Consider the following 6,256-nt stretch of genomic DNA (forward strand, 5'->3'; position numbering starts at 1 on the left):
TAGACAAAATTATATTATTCATCAACAAGAAAAAACTTTACAAAAACGCAATTGAAGCTATCATTTTCTAACAACCATAGTAAATAATACAGATTTTGCAAATAAGAGGTGTTTCTACTTGGCTATTTCAGAGACAAAAATATTATTTTTGTTAATCTATAACATTTATAATGATCCTCCTCTTACATAAAGTAGATATGGTGGGATGTGATTTTAAGCTCTCTATTAATGACCACAACTTTTTTTAAAAAGATTTTATTTATTTATTTGTCAGAGAGAGAGAGAGCACACAAGCATGGGGAGCTGCAGACAGAGGGAGAAGCAGACTCCACACTGAGCCAGGAGCCCAGTCCGGAACTCGATCCCAGAACCCTGAGATCATGACCTGAGCCAAAGGCAGATGCTTAACCGACTGAGCCACCCAGGCATCCCCTTCCATATCTTTTTTCAATGGGAATAAATTAGCTCACAGTCTTCTATCTGGAAATGGCTTCACAGATGTTATTAGCTATTTGTAAGAATACCTGCCACCTGCACATGATGCTAGGTAGACTGTGATTTAAGAGAAGTCTGTCTTGCAGGGTACCTGGATAGCTCAGTTGGTTAAGCAGCTGCCTTTGGCTCAGGTCATGATCCTGGGCTCCCTGCTCAGCAGGGACTCAGCATGCTTCTGCCCCTCACCCCCACTCAGGTGCTGGGCACACACTCTCTCTCTCTCTTTCTCAAATAAATAAATAAAATCTTTTTTTTTAAAGTCTGTCTTACCCTTAGGAAACGAAAGTCTAATATAATTATCCTGTAAAAATATTGAACAAAAATATTTTCAAAATACTGTCAGCAAATCTCTAGGTATTTCAAGATATCCAGGAAGGAAAATACTATACAGTTGAGTTTCACATCCTAATCATTAAAACTGTGTTAATACTGGGCATTTAGTCTCGGGTGTCATTTTCCTGAACTGTGATTCTCAGGCTGCATTTCCAGAGCTGTCTGTGGCTCTTTCAAGTGTAAACTGCAATTCTTTAAAACCTCTCATCCTTTTACTAGGAGACTGAAAGAAAGTCCTGGACTGAAAAATGAGTTTTCCACTAGTTTTGTCAGAAAGCAGTTTGTGGATATAGCTATGTGTCTTGGGTGAGAAAGGATATAAAACAGTTAATTCAAATAAAAAAGCAACAAATAGCAAGGCAGCAAACACTTTTGGTACCTTTCCAGTGAAAACAACCACCCCAGGTCTGCCAAGTCTACCAAAGGAGTTATTTCATCTATAGTTACATAATCTAACCTCACTTTTCAAAAATTGAGTGACTGTTAGTTTGCTTGACTGGGCCGTTTTTGAAAATCTTAAGGATAGAGAAAACACTGTGCCACTGATAGTTGAATAAGTAAGTATACAGTAAATACACTTTAGCATTTGCTACTCCAAGGTCCATGAATTTGGCATCAGGATTAGCTTCTTAAGCATTTTATTCATAGGATTCTTGAGCACCCAAATCGTGAATTTGTCAGTAGCCACCAGAATATGCTGGTAGAGGGCGCCTGGGTGGCTCAGTGGGTTAAGCCTCTGCCTTTGGCTCAGGTCATGATCTCAGGGTCCTGGAATCGAGTCCCGCATCAGGCTCTCTGCTCAGCAGGGAGCCTGCTTCCCTCTCTCTCTCTGCTTGCCTCTCTACTTGTGATCTCTCTCTGTCAAATAAATAAATAAAATCTTGAAAAAAAAAAAAAGAATATGCTGGTAGAAATAAGCTGGCTTGCCAAAAGCAGCACACAAAATTCTATGTGATAAGCTAATAAATCCATTGTTCCCTCTTAGGGAAAATTACTTCATAAATTTATACATTCATTCAACAAATATTTATTAAATCCTACTATCTGTCAGATAAAATTCTAGGTGCTTAGGACGGATCAATGAACAAATGGATTAAAAATGTTTACCTTTGTGCTCTTGCCAAGTTAGGCAAACAACAAATAATGAACATAAGTAATAAGCAAATTATATACATAGTCCCCCACCTTAGGCACAGTTTTGCTCTCCGTGGTTTCAGTTACTCTAAGTCCACTGTAGCCCTGAAGTAGATGATCCTCCTTTTTCTGTATCTAAGGTCAATAGTAGCCATCCCTAAGCCTGTCATTCACCTCGCTTCATTTCAACACTTTGGGATTTTTTTTCATCTCACATCATCACAAGAAGGCTGAGTTCAGTACAATAAGATATTTGAGAGAGAGAGAGACCACATTCGAGCAACTTTTATTACAGCATGTTGTTATAATTATTATTTTTTATTAGTTATTGTTGTTAATCTCTTAATGTACTTAATTTATAGATTAAGCCACATCACAGCTATGTATGTATAAGAAAAAACATAGTATATATGTAATATATATATAGCTAACCCTGTGGGTTAGGTATTACCCGCAGTTTCAGGCATCTCGTGGAGGTCTTGGGACCACTGTATACAGGTACTATATAAAGCAATATGAAAAGGAAAAAGTAGATCAGGAAAAGGGGAGGATTCATTCACCGCCAACTTTATCCACCTGTTCATTCAACGTTTTTGAAGTGCCATATGCAATTGTATCTGCTAGGGTCTAGTGACAAGTATCATCAGACGAAGTTCCTGCCTTCAGGTCTTGTACATTCTCCTGGGAGACATACACGAACTGAATAATCGAACCGCCTCATCTCCCCACACTTCTTCCCTAATTGATTTCTCTCTGCAGCACTTCTTACCCTTTAATATATTTCATGTTTTACTTACATATTTTTTTATTCTCTGACTCTTCCCTCTAGAGTACAAGCTTCTTTTTTTTAAAGATTTTATTTATTTATTTGACAGACAGAGATTAAAAGTAGACAGAGAGGCAGGCAGAGAGAGAGAAGGGGAAGCAGGCTCTGAGCAGAGAGCCCGATGTGGGGCTCGATCCCAGGACCCCAGGATCATGACCTGAGCTGAAGGCAGAGGTTTTTAACCCACTGAGCCACCAAAGTACCCCTAGGGTATAAGCTTCTTAAAAGTGGTTTATGTCTGCTCTGTTTACATCTGTATCACCAGTATATAAAGCAACACCTGCCTCAAAGTCAGCATTCAATATATAATTTTGAATGAATAATCACATATATCCATATGTTCAGCTATATTTGCTTCAGTTTCCATTTTTTTTTTTTGCTTTCCACTTCTTATATAGGGATTTCACTTTTGAAAATAGAACTCATCATCCCTAATACTTTCCCTCATAATAATAGCAATAATGTGAAATACAGACATTTCTAGCACTATAAAAAAAGTAACTCTGATAATGTATGTTGTAAAAAGAGTGTTATAGCAAAAGCCAAGCAAAAGTCACACAAAATTGAGAGCCAATTTTATCTATATAATCTTTATTACCTAACAGGGCAGAATACTATTATTCTAACACTACGCTGAATATCACAGAATGCATTAGCTGAAATGAGAGTTTCCAGAAAGGAGAGGTGGGGGCTTTTATTGGGAATAATTTTTTGTAGCAAGTGATAGAAGGAAAAAAACATAAATAGCAAATAAACCTCTATGTCTTCACAGAATTTTGAAGCCACATGGACTATTACTCCTATCCTTGGGTGTTCTGTTACGAATCTCTCCAATCTGGCAGAGCAGAATTCTTCTTGGAAGATAGGTTTTTCCCTAAGCTGGCTGTAGTATCTCTATGAAGTCTGTTGACTTATTGGCTAGCTATGGCATTATTAAACCCAGGACACCAAAATGTCCTTGTGAGTTAGGCAGTCACATTACTTAACCTTCCATTTTATATCTATGACTTGACAGAAATTTCCTTTCTCTCAAATTTATCTACAATCTTATATTCTTGGTTGGTTAGCTTATGCAATTTTGTGTAAAATTAATCCCTACAACCACAAAGGAGCAAGAACACAACATAGGCTCATGAGAAATGCCTCATAGTCACTCTGCAGAAATTCTCTAGCTGAAAATTTTAAGTGAGGAGCATCTTATGAATCAAGTAAAATTTGTCTTTCAGAATAAAAATCCAAAAACAATTTTCAAGAGGACATATTAATCTCTCTGGAAACCATACTTTAAAGAATTAATGTTCCTTCAGCCTTGAGGGTTGTGAATGCCTGGTGGATACTTTCAACTGAACTTCTAAATCATAAACAACTATGAGAAAAAAAATTTTTATAACTAAGGTTAACAAAAACAAAACGTTGATTTTTATGTAGCATCTGAAATTGTATTTTCTCATGTCACCATCACCAGACCTTCCAGAGGCTCTTTTTCAGAAAAAAAAAAAAAAAAAAGCATAATTCATCAGTCATGAAGATGCATTCTACATGCCCCACTAACATTTCTCTATTTGTAGCTTTTTGTGATTGGCGTATCAATGCCCTCTAGCACCTGGGACATAGGGAATTACAAGCATATAGCATCCACATTATCTCTACTTTGCAGTCACACTTAATTTAGCAACAAAATATAAGGTTCAGAGTCTATCACCCCAAAATATGCTGCCTCGGCATATTGGTTACTTTGAGTGAGTTAAAGGTAAGTTAAAAATGTCAGATGCAAAAAGGGACTTCTGACCTTTCTTTTTTTCTGGAAGGAGGAGATAAAACTCCCGTGAAAAGTGCCCTCCCTATTCAAGAGGAAAGAAGACATGCTTGTCACCAGAGAAGGGTACTGAGAGAAATCTCTACAAACTTGTTCAACTGATCTTCATCTCTCTAGTCACTTTTCCACACTTAACTACCCTACCCCAAACCCCTTTGTTTTGTCATATTGTCACAATTTGCTACCCTTTGTCTAACCTAATACATAGAGTTCACCTCTAGCTACTTCTTTGTGTCTTCATTTTCTAGTGAAGATGCTCAGGTACATGTAAAAATAAAATATACAGTCTTTTTATTAAACTTGTCTTTCTTGTCTTCAGGTTTTGCTCAAAGACCTAAGAGTTAACTTAGCCTTTCAAAGATTACAGTGACAGTTGCTAAGATAAGCTATTATTTCCCAGCTGGGAGAAGTGGCTGCAGTGACAGTCAGACTAGGTAAGTGAATAAGTGGAGAGGTTTTTCCCTGTTTTTTTTTTCTTTGGCTCCATGCCTGTGTACTTCCTAGCATCTGAACTATGGTTGGGCTGTTTCTTTCTGTCCTCTATGGCTCCATATTTTACATTTTTAGTACCTTCATTATCCATCCCTGAGTCCCACACCACTTCCTGCCACAGAACTAGGCACAAAGACACCTGTGTCCAACAGATTATGGAATCCAACAGATTCCTCCCCTTTTAAATTTCCCATAAAGAGATAAGTGTGTAGAGCTACCCTCATCCCCACCGGTGACAGGACGTCCTAAGCCCCACACTTAAACCTTTAGCAGCAGAGATCATGTTAGAAGGGGAGCTGGGGGGAGGAAGAAGAAGTGTTTCCACAGGAATAAGGTGAGATACATCTCCCTTCAGGTTTGAGCAGCTTAGCAGCTGCTGTTAGGGTACGGAGTCGACCACCCCTCAATTAGACAGAGAACACTCTCAATAATGCAAGTCACACAGCGAGGTTTTTTTTCCAACTAGTTGGGGTCCAAGTATCCCCCCCGCACAGCAGGTTTCAACAAGGACCCTGAGCACTCAAAGCCAAGAGTTTATATAGCATTTCCAAGGCACTTTCCCATAGCTACATACATATCTTGCGCCCCACTTTGACAGTTTAACTTTGTTTAACCTTTTGCCACCCCAGTATCGCCCTGGCGCCATCCTGGCGGTTAAGAGAGATTTAGGTTTAGAAGAAATTTAACTTTATTTACATTTCCTTCTGCCTCAGTCTCCCTTCGTTTTATGGTGGGGAGGGTGACCTTAGGCCTTGAGGAACTGAGACATTTGTCTCTGGAAATCGGGCCATTGAAGAGATAGCCCTTTTTGTTGTAAATCACCAGCACATTTGCAAACCAAGGGAGATTCCTGTCTTGCAGGATTGTGATCTCTGCAAGTTAACTATTTGTTTTTCTTTAACATTTGGTCCCTGTGGCGCCATCGCCTAACTGCCCTGGAGGTATATGATTAAGTTGTTTTTTAGGTTTTAGCTACTTTCTCTTATCTCAAGTTACGTGCGCCAAGTGGGCTGGTTAGGGACGCTCAGTAAAATGGCTTCCCGGCCTTCAGGATGGCCGTTCTTATGCTAACCCACTCTTACAGTGCAAGGTGCCCGCTTTTGCTTTGCCAAGATGGCTGTACTTATGTCAGGACTAGACTCGAGGTGGGTACAGCCTTG

General features: G+C 38.9%; 1 protein-coding gene across 3 annotated transcripts in view; it reads left to right on the forward strand.

The window, feature by feature from the left end:
* The window catches only part of ARSJ (arylsulfatase family member J), a 98,930-nt gene extending 93,252 nt beyond the window's left edge, over positions 1-5,678 (forward strand). The window contains exons 3-4 of one of the 3 annotated variants that reach the window (XR_006380858.1): positions 4,597-4,670; positions 4,924-5,678. The gene's annotated coding sequence lies outside the window, so the exon portion shown is untranslated. Of the gene's footprint in view, positions 1-4,596; positions 4,878-4,923 lie in introns of those variants that run through there. The other 2 variants (XR_006380859.1, XR_006380857.1) reach the window with 2 other exon arrangements.
* The last annotated feature ends 578 nt before the right edge of the window (positions 5,679-6,256 follow it).

This window comes from Neovison vison, chromosome 11 (assembly GCF_020171115.1).
Source record: "Neovison vison isolate M4711 chromosome 11, ASM_NN_V1, whole genome shotgun sequence".
Taxonomy (NCBI): domain Eukaryota; kingdom Metazoa; phylum Chordata; class Mammalia; order Carnivora; family Mustelidae; genus Neogale; species Neogale vison.